The sequence below is a fragment of the Triticum dicoccoides genome, chromosome 3B (assembly GCF_002162155.2).
Source record: "Triticum dicoccoides isolate Atlit2015 ecotype Zavitan chromosome 3B, WEW_v2.0, whole genome shotgun sequence".
NCBI lineage: Eukaryota > Viridiplantae > Streptophyta > Magnoliopsida > Poales > Poaceae > Triticum > Triticum dicoccoides.
Window position 1 is genome coordinate 55,888,905 of NC_041385.1, and position 11,155 is coordinate 55,900,059.

General features: G+C 48.4%; 1 non-coding gene across 1 annotated transcript; it reads right to left on the reverse strand.

Annotated features, from left to right (window-relative positions):
• Positions 1–3,327: 3,327 nt before the first annotated feature.
• Positions 3,328–3,401, reverse strand: TRNAV-CAC. The gene has a single exon. It is a non-coding gene; the product is annotated as a tRNA-Val (tRNA).
• Positions 3,402–11,155: the final 7,754 nt, after the last annotated feature.

Consider the following 11,155-nt stretch of genomic DNA (forward strand, 5'->3'; position numbering starts at 1 on the left):
ACTACATTGGCTGTTTGGTAGTGTGCTGATGGTTAAGGTGAAGTCAATGTACAGTTTTGTTCATGTGCCAATAAGTTCTATTCATTGCTTTGTTTTTTAATTTGTACAAATTAAGACTGAATATTAAAATATTGAAACTTGTCTGGAACTTGGTCTTTTTCGCATCCGCCATTGTTGTATGGAATACTAACAATTATGAAAGTTACCATAACTCATCTTCAAACTCATCCGAAACAAACGAATTTTATTTATCTGGAAACTTGCCATTTTCTTGAAACCTGATTCTACGCGATATTTGACACAAGAAAAAGGACTACTGATACATTGTTCTCAACTTACTGATTCTGATATAGCTATACGTACAAAGGAGAACTCCAGGCGTGGCAAGATAGGCACACTCATGTAATTTAAACATCCACACCTTATTCAACATTTGGATATCATTTGCAGTTCAAAATGAAGTAATTTTCTCTTGGCATCACCATCAGTTTAATTGATGTATGTGTTAGTGTCACTCAGAAGCGTGAACCCCATCAGTTTAATTGACGTATGTGTTAGTGTCACTCACAAGCATGAACCCATATAACCAGAGTGACAGTAGTTTGTGGGTGCATGCTATGTCGCTACCTATGTAGGCATCTGGGTATTTACAATTCAAATTCAAATGGTTCAAACCTCACAAATCGTATTCAAATTATATTCTTTCCTGTTAAAGAATTTCAACACATTAGCAAATCAGCACAGATAGTTGTACCAATGCAACGTCCAATACTTCAGCTCCATCACATCCACCTGCAATGTATATGCCTAGAAGCATAAAACTTCAATTGATGACAGTGCCTAGGAAAAAGCAAATAGGTGATGGAAGGCACCAGTAAGCCTACACGGTTGAGCTGACAAACGTGACTTGAGGAAATAAATCACTTTTATAGATGAATTATAGCTCAACTTTTATACTTGCAATATCAGTAAATGCAAAAAAGATTCCTGAAAGCAGTATACTTAGATAATTCATAATGAAAGAACTACATCTATTTTAGATGCATAGACTATTCTGAAAGCAATTTGTTTAGATACTTCACAATGGAAGCACTACATCTATTGTAAATGCAAGGAATGTTCTGAAAGCAGTAAACTTTCCCCTCATCATATCAAGCATACAAAACTAAAACACACCAAACTAATTAACTTTAGCAACAAAAGGATTTTGGGTATGTTGTTTTAGATATATGGAGTCTGATCAGTGCCAAGAAATGATATTTAATTTGGTGTTCTACATATCTCTTATTCACTTACGGGAGGGTCTTTGACAAGTGACGAAAACATTATTTCTGAAGGTATGGATTCAATACATCATCATCATTTTTATGCATGCATGTGACAAATCATTTGGATCTCCAACAAAGAAGACAACTGATGATAACATAAAGAAAATATAGCCATAAGTTAAGCGTGTCTATGTACCAAAGGGACAGTTTTTTTATTGAACTTAAGTTGTTAATGACTTAAGAAGCACAACATATATGATTGAGCAACGATGTAAAAAATAATTGGATGGGATTACGGCTAGAATATAAATACTGAGTATGAGGAATTACCTGGTGAATAAAACCCCGTGAAAGGATGGTAGTCAGTGATATAATATGCTTCATGAAGTATCTTGGATTGCATTGACCTAAGTTGAACCATATAGAAATTGAAGTCCACATATATAAGAAACACATCAGCATCCTCTGAATATCCGAGTATAAGTATAGTTTCCGCGCCTCTGACAATCTGACGAGGGAGCCCAAGAATGTTATGCATTTCAATGGTCTTCCACTGCATCCATGTGGCAACACCATGACAACTGATATTCCTCCGCCACATTTGGAAGTGTGGATAAGATAATACAATAAAGCCAACAACGCCATCCTCAACTTGGATGATCTGATTATGGAGGAAATTATTTTCAACCGGTGGCCCACTGAGCACAGCTAGACATTGCTCTCCCAAATCAAACTCAAGCATGTCATTCCTTGTAGTCAACCAGTAGAATGCATTACCGACAAGTGACGCAGGTCTATGAGCATTAATAAGACGATATGGGGCAGCCGCTGTGATGAGATTGCCCCATGCATTGGCCTCCGAGGAGTAGACACATGCCAGGGGTTGATGATCGTCTCTATACATGATCACCAGGACCACCTTAAAGGGGCTAGAGTGACAGCCGCCGTGCACGTGGCCCTGGTCGTTGGCAGCGCAGAGAACTGCCCCGTTGATGCAAGTACGGAGGATTGTTTTGAACACCGGCGGAACGGCCAAGCAGCGCTGCTCGCCAGTGATAGGGGTGCACACGAAGAGCTCTGTGCGCACATGGTCAATCACGAGGACGCGACCGTGGCGGCAGCCAAGTACATAGCTCTCTGAGGAGGTGATGCAGCGTCCGATGTTAAAACGCTCACGAGGAATGCGATCGGGAGCATCGAGGATGGAGGTGAACACAATATTGTCACGTTGGTACTCGAAGAAGCCTAGGAGGGGCGGTTTACGGTGGTGTGCGTAGAAGCTAAGGAGGAAGCTGGGGTCTGTGGCCGTGCGCCGCCATCGCTTGCAGACCGCGGAGGCGCGCGGGAGGGAAGACGGTTGTGGCGGGAGGCGGAGGAGAATCTCCCACAGGAGGTCCTCGTCGTCCATCACGGAGGCCGTCGAGCTGCCCTCGCTCTCGCTCATGGCGGCGGGACGTACGAGGAACGGGGATCGAAGACGTACGCTGGGGGTAAAAGCAATGTTGGATTTCCTAGACCCGATCGGAGACTATATATATCGTACGATGATTGATCTGTGGCATCCAACTGGCCAGGAAACAAAACAAACGTGGGCACCATCGTACGATGATTTCTCTTTTTTTTCTCGGTGCCAACCACAGTCCGTCGGAGGACCATGGTCCGCCGTGGATAGTCTTATGATGCGGTCTGCGCTCAATATTTTCATTTTTCGAGAAAAGTATATTTTTCATCCCTCAACTTTTGGTGAAGTTATATTTAGTCTCTTAACTTTAAAATCGGACAATTTACACCTACCTTAACTTTTGAAACCGGACAAGTTTAGTCCTTTGTCTAGGTTAACCTGGGTATCGCTGCTTACTCAGCGCGGTTTTGACCGGTCTTCGTCCACGTGGCGATATTTCTCCCTCCTACATTCCTCCTTCTCACAAACGCACAATATCATCTAGCATTACCACAGTTTTGTTCAAAATGTGAAGCTGTTTCTCAAAAAAAGAAGATTGCGAAGCCAAAATAGATTAAGTGCAACATATCATTTGGGCACAAAAAAGAAAAACTCAAGTGTCTGAGCCCAGGTTCGAACTGGGGACCTTTAGTGTGTGAGACTAACGTGATAACCAACTACACCACCCAGACTTATGTGGCAAGGTTGCCGACAAAAGCGTATATTATCTTTATTGTACTGTCCATCTGTAGAACCTCAGGCGTGAGTTTTCTTGGGCGATTACCGAAAAAAGCTTTCGCCCCGCTTTATATATAAAGCAAAATAAAAAGGCTTTCACCCCGCTTTATATATAAAGCACCAAACCACAAGCATCCAGTACAACCACACGCCACGCCACCGCAACACACGCACCCATCCAAGACAGGATACATAGGCGCTGAGCGCAGCAACACCCCTCCTAGCACTACCGCCCTGAAGAAATGAAGCTACATATGACAAACCATGCGCTCCAAGGCGGTGCCTTCATGAAGGATACGACGCCGGAGCGCCGCCACCGCACGATCCAAGGATCAGAGTTTCCCCCGGAGCCGCATGACGGGCAATGAGAGCCGCGACGACGCCTTCAAGGCACGGGCTTTGTCCAAGAGCACCGCGCAACCACCATCACCAGGACCGCCGCCCCAGCATCCAAGACCTCGACACCACCTCACCCGTGACCCGTCGCACCCCAACGAAAGAGACGAGCGGAAAGGTCCCACCTTTCGCGCCCCTGGGCGACCCCCAGCGTCGACACCCAATAGGTCGGCCAGAACTGGCATCCACCGACCCATCCTGCTGCCCCAAGCGCGAGATGAGCTTGGTCCTGCAGCAACGAGAGGGGGACGAGGCCAGTCCTGCTACATCGTGCGCGAGACGAGCTTGGTCCTGCTGCATCGTGCGTGAGACGAGCTCTGTCCTGCGGCAACGGGCGCGAGACGAGCGGTGGACCGCAGCTGGGAGAGGACCAGCCCTTTGATGGGAGTAGCGATCGGGCGACGAGGAGATGGGGTGAAGGTCGAGATAGCCCGAACACAGACAAACCGACGCCGGAGAAGCCGGCCGTTGCCGCGGACAAATCCATCGAGCCACCGTGAAGCCGCCATGACACCGGGAGGCCACCGAGACCTGCCCATGCCGCCGCCCACGGCCGGAGCAGCCGCCACGCCCGGCCGCTGCCCAACCGCGTCGCCCGGCGAGCTCCAAGCGCCGGAGCCGCCGGGCACGCACCACCGGAGCCACCGCCACTGCGCCGCCACCCCGACCAGCCGAGGGGGCCTCGGTCAGGGACGCCGCCCGCAGCCCTAGCCGTCGCGGCCCGCGCCGCCGAGAGGCCAGATCCGGAAAAGCTGCCGCGGCCGCCGACTCCAGCCTCCAGCCCGCACCACCACCACCATATGCCGGCGACCAGCAGGCGGCCAGCCCGCGCCGCCACAGCCCGTGCCGCCCGCGACAGCGGTCAGAGGAGACGCCCCGATCCAGATCGGATCTGTCCGCCCCTCGCCACCACCCCGAGCACACCCCGCCGCCACAGCACACCGCCGGCCCTCCCACACCAGGAGCAGAACCCACCCCGCCGCCAAGGAAGCCCAGGGCGCTGCTGAGCCGCCCAGATGTCGCGCCGCCCCGGTCCAGCAGCGCGCCTGCACGCAGGGACGCCGGCCCGCGCCGATCTCCGCCGCGCTAGGGAGAGACGAGGTCCCGCCGCCGCCAGCACCTACCGGGCTTTGCCCGGCGGCAGCGAGGGGAAGGAGGGGGAGGAGGAGGCCTAGAGGCCGGCGGCGGGTGAGTCCCTTCGGTCGCTCGCGGGCGCGACGCGAGGGGAAGGCGGGTGAGCCTTGGGCGATTGTAGTGACATTGGGTTTGTTCTATGGATCAAGTTAGAAAAACGAACTTAGATGTGTGCTTAGCCATACCTACGCAACTGATGAAGAATTTCTTTCGTGGGGTACAAAATTGAGAGTTTAGCTTGAAAGATACGGTGCTTTTTGGGAGATGCAGAAGTTATAGAGCAAATGTACAAAAGTCATAATTTAGCTTCAAAAAAGGAGTGTGCTCGGTTCAGGTTGAGGCGGTAGCAGTGCAAGCAACACATTGCGAACTGAACAATTTTGAAACAGTACCATCCAACGTACACTAGGCTGCTGCAGAAAGTTAGTCCAAACTCCGGTAGAGATAAATGGACACGGGTGAAAGCTTGCCACTAGAAGGAAATCGATATCCCTCTGAATCCACAGGAAATTAATGGGAGCTTGTCAATCACACGGTAAAAGCACACACGTAGTACACGTTTATTTCCACTCGCTAATAATTAAGCTAGTCGCATCAGTTTCAGCCTTACTTTAGTTACTCGCTGTACTGGAACGAGTAACTCTCCTCCCTCGCAAACTACTAGGTCGGTATCGCGCCTTGGCGCGAGGATGCCGGTCCTAACATTTTGATCAAGCACATAATACTAAGTAGAAATCCATGTTTAGCATATGGTTGTGGCTGGGTTTGTGAATAATGATCTACATGACACTTGTGAATAATGATCTAAAAATGTTTGTGGGTATCATGGGTTTATACTTTATAGGGACAACTTGCTTTCATGTTTGTGGCTGAAACATGTGTACATCAAAAACTTTAAGTACAATATGGTAGACATGTACGTGACCAAGTAAGAAATCAGAAATAGAATAGTGGGCGTCCTAAGTAAAGCAAGCACCGGCCAATTACATATAATTTGTATTCATCCTCAGCACTATCCAGGACAAAGATGGTACATAGAGTAGCATACATACTTATCCAGGACAAAGATGGTACATAAAAGTAGCATACATACTGCAACATATGCTTGTCCTTCAAAATTGTATAGAAGCATGGAGGAAACCTCAACGTTGCACTAAACAAAGACACAATAGTATACAAAATAAGGATAGAGGAATAAAGTTCATGATAAATTGAAGCATGAATATTCTGAATTAGTGTATCGCCAAACAAAGTATTTTTCATATAACTAAAAATGTTCAGAGGGAAAAAAGTCATGTTGCGAGTGTTTATTGATTCACAATATCAATGCCTAATTAGTTGCCACCAAGAATAGGCTAAATCATACAATCCCAACCAAATCATCAAGCAATCTCTAACAAAAGAGCAACTAAATTTCTGAAAAAGATTGTCTGAAGAAGATTGTCATCAAGCAATCTCTAACAACCATATACTCCCTCTGTCTGAAAAAGATTGTCATCTGCTTAGTTCATTTTCATTTTTGTAAAAAAAGAACTCGTGATTTTAAACCCCCTGCTAATCACCCCCTACTTTTCCTCCTTCCACCATTGCACACGGCAGGAACCAGCTCCAGCCATCGCCGGCAGCCGCTGTAGGGCCCAACGCCCCGCGCGCCCACCTGCGGCGTAGCCCAGCTGCGCCGCCGCTGCCAATCTTTGCCGCCCCTTCTCGTCGCCTCGCCGCCGTGTCATTCTTCGCCCGCCGCGTCCGCCCCAAGTACCCAGGCAGCAGCAAGCCCCCCGGCTCCTACCACTCACCGCCGGCAGTCGCCGTAGGGCCCAGCGCGTCGCTGCCGCTGCAAATCTGCACCGCCCCTCCTCGTCGCCTCGCCCAGCACCACCCCAGGCTGTTCTTGCCTCCTCTGTTGATTGGCAGCAGCAGCGGTTGTCGTCGTCTGTTAATTGGCAGCATCAGCGGCCTCCTTTGTTGAATTGAAGCAGCAGCAGCACGGCGCCGGCGGACCAAGAGCAGAAGGAGGAGAGCCTGGCGATGGCGGAGTGGATTTGAAGCAGCAGTAATTCTGGAGACAAGAAGAGGAACAATAGATCAGCACGACAAAAGCAGCAGATCAAACCGTCGTTGCTTTAGTTTGGTACTTCGAGCATATTTGGCTCCTGCTATGTTGGCTACAAACTGTCTGTATTTAGCCTAGACTTTGCCGAGATGAGAGGCCCGATGTTTTACCTTTGTTTGGTTCGTATGTTTTAAACTTTGTGTGGATGCTGCCTAGTGGCTTTAATTTAAAATCGGACGCCTCTAGCGTCTACGTTCCAAAAAAACAAAACAGCAGATCAATAGTGATAGCAGCAGGAGAAATAGCAGCAGATGATGATCTGAATTACAATAGCAGCAAATCAACTGAATTACAATAGCAGCAGCAGATCAACACATCACTTTTTTCATTCAAAAAATACACGTCTCTCTCTCTATTGGCAAACACCATCTAAATTTTGTTTAAATGTGAGATGGGCCTAGAGCCCATATAACAATTTCAGATTTGATCTCTAAGGGCCCATGTAGGTGGCATGACAAGGTGGTGGGAAGTTTAGTCCCAACATGCTAGTGGAAGGAAAGTTGGAGTGGTTTATAAGGATGGCTCTTCTACATGCTATTGGAGCTTCAGAAGAGAAGAGGCCCTCGCGCGCTCCTCCTCCGCCGCCCGCTTCGCCACGCCTCGACGCGGGTTGCGGGAATGAGCCGAGCCGAGCTCACACCTATGTGCTTATTTTTGCCAGTCACTAACGGAGAGGTTCTGACAGCAGGGCCACAATCCGAGACATCAGATCGTGGGCTGTCACGGACTCGGACGTGGGTCAAGCCCACGTCTCTCCACGCGGCTGCGTCTATATAAGTGTGCGGTATCCCCTAACCCTAGCCGCCATGAACAGATCACATCTGCTCACGCGCACGCCCACCGTCGTTCCTTTGCTGCTGCTGCCGCCGGTGACTCCATCCCGTCCGCCGCGTACACGGTCGACGGGAGAGCAGGTCTCCGAAACCACGCCCTTCTGGTTCCTGTACGGGGTGAGGGGCGAATAGGTTTTTGGGCAGCGATTACGCGACTGCTCGCTTCCGATCGTCTACTTCCTCTATGTCCGCGTCGCCTTCATCATCACCATGTCCACCGACCCCAACCGTGCCGCCGCTGAGAAAGCTGAAGCCGACAAGAAGGCCGCCGAGGACGCCGCTGCTGCCACCAAAGCCGCGGCCTCTGCATGGCCTACTGGAGGGTATAACCCATTTATCCCGCTCCTGATTAATTTCATATTAGCAGTACTAGCAGTATGTGTAGATTTGTCTACTGTTTGCTTAGTATGTGCATGTTTAGATCAAAGTCAGTACGTCATCAACTTAGTCAATGCCATGCTAGTGATTTACTCGTGGATTAATTTAATCGAGAAATTGCCTATTTACTCAACAATCCAAAAACCTATTATGTGTAGGAATTTTTCGGCAAGTGGCTTTACCGCAGCACTGAAACCGGATAAGTTTACCGGTACGTATTTTAAGCGTTGGCAGACAAAGACCACTTTATGACTCACGGCTATGAACGTGTTCTGGGTCACCGGTGTGTCCACGGGAACGATTGCTCCTGAACAGGAGAAGGCGTTCAGGAAGGCAACCACTGTGCTTCTCGGAGCAGTTCTTAGCGTGATCGGAGATAAACTGGTCGACGCATATTTACATGTGCATGTCGCCAAGGACTTGTGGGAGGCGCTCGAATCTAAGTTCGGGGCCGCCGATGCAGGGAGCGAGATGTATATTATAGAGCAGTTCCACGACCACAAGATGGTTGAGAACCGTCTTGTACTGGAGCAGGCTCATGAGATAATATGCATTGTTAAGGAGCTTGAGCTTCTGAAGTGCGAGTTACCGGGCAAGTTTGTCGCGGGCTGCATAATCGCTAAGCTCCCCAATTCCTGGAGGAACTTTGCCACCACTCTGAAACATCAGAGGCGTGAATTCTCTGTGGAGGATGTCATTGGCCATCTGAGTGTTGAGCAGAATTCGAGGGCAAAGGACTCGCACGGAAAAGGGGCCGAAGGGACTTCTGTTGCCAACATGGTGAACCAGAGGAACTTCAACTCCCACAAGTTCAAGGGAAAGAACGGTGTCCAACAGAATACCGACTTCAAGAAGAAGGGTAAGAAGACCTTCAAGAAGAACAAGAAGGATGAGGGCTGCTTTACTTGTGGTTCGACTGAACATTGGGCCAACAAGTGCCCAAACAAGTTTAAGAAGTCAGGACAGGACTCCAAGTCTGTCAACATGATTGTGGGCAACAATGAGAATGGTGCATCTGGGTACGGTAATTTATTTACTGTTTTTTCAGTGTTTCAACCTACCGATTGGTGGGTGGATACAGGTGCAGGTGTTCATGTGTGTGCTGACATTTCATTGTTCTTTTCTTACCAGGTCACAGGCCACGGGTCTGTATTGATGGGGAATGGCGCGAGTGCTTCTGTTCATGGTGTTGGCACGGTCGATCTGAAGTTTACTTCGGGAAGGATTGTGCAGCTGAAGAACGTGCAGCATGTCCCCGCCATCAAGAAGAACCTCGTTAGTGGCTCCCTTCTATGTAGAGAAGGGTTTAAGTTGCTATTCGAGTCTAATAAATTAGTTGTTACTAAGTATGGACTATTTGTTGGAAAAGGTTATGAGAGCGGAGGGATGTTCCGCCTTTCCCTCGCAGATTTCTGTAATAAAGTCGTGAACCATGTTCATTCGAGTGTTAATGAATCTGAGGTTTGGCATTCACGTCTTTGTCACATAAGTTTCGGTGTTATGACGCGGCTAGCTAAGTTGGATTTAATCCCGAGTTTCACTTTAGCCAAAGGTTCTAGGTGCCTGTCATGTGTGCAAGCTAAGCAACCTCGCCAGCCTCACAAGGCTGCGAAGGAGAGACACTTGGCACCATTAGAACTCATACATTCTGATCTTTGTGAGATGAACGGTGTATTGACTAAAGGTGGAAAGAAATACTTCATGACATTGATAGATGATTCCACTAGATATTGCTCTGTGTATCTGTTAAATACTAAATATGAGGCTCTACACTACTTTGAAATCTATAAGGCAGAAGTTGAGAATCAACTTGAAAAGAAAATTAAACGATTCTGTTCAGATCGTGGTGGAGAGTACTTCTCGAGTGAGTTTGATTCCTTCTGTGCGGAACACGGCATTATTCATGAGAGGACGCCTCCCTATTCACCCCAGTCAAATGGGGTTGCCGAGCGGAAAAACCGTACTCTAACTGATCTGGTTAACGCCATGTTAGATACGTCGGGTTTATCCAAGGCATGGTGGGGGGAGGCTATATTGACGGCATGTCATGTCCTGAATAAAGTTCCGATAAAGGATAATGAGATCACTCCCTATGAGAGATGGGCAAAGAGAAGGACAACACTCTCGTACTTGCGTACTTGGGGCTGTTTGGCGAAAGTCAACGTGCCGATCCCCAAAAAGCGTAAGCTTGGACCCAAGACTGTGGACTGCGTTAATTTGGGCTACGCTAAGAACAACGTTGGCTATAGATTTCTAGTAGTGAAATCTGAGTTACCTGACCAGAAGGTCGGTACAATCATAGAATCTAAGGATGCTACATTCTTTGAGGATATTTTTCCTATGAGAGATATGCAAAGCACTTCTAGACAGGAATCTGAGGAGACTCCTGAGCCTGCCATTCCTATGGAATATTATGAACGGACACATGATGAAAATCCTGAGGAGGATGACGAGGAAACCCTTGGTAGGGGCAAGAGACAAAGGACTGCAAAGACCTTTGGTGATGATTTCTTCGTGTACCTCGTGGATGATACTCCCACTTCTATCTCAGAAGCGTATGCCTCTCCAGAAGCTGACTACTGAAAGGATGCGGTCCGTAGCGAGATGGATTCCATCATGGCTAACGGGACATGGGAGATCACTGAGCGTCCCTATGGTTGCAAACCATTGGGATGTAAGTGGGTGTTCAAGAAAAAGCTTAGGCCCGATGGTACGATTGAAAAGTACAAGGCCAGGCTTGTGGCCAAGGGCTATGACCAGAAAGAAGAGGAAGATTTCTTCGATACTTATTCACCTGTGGCTAGACTGACCACCATTCGAGTATTACTCTCGTTGGCGGCCTCACATGGTCTTC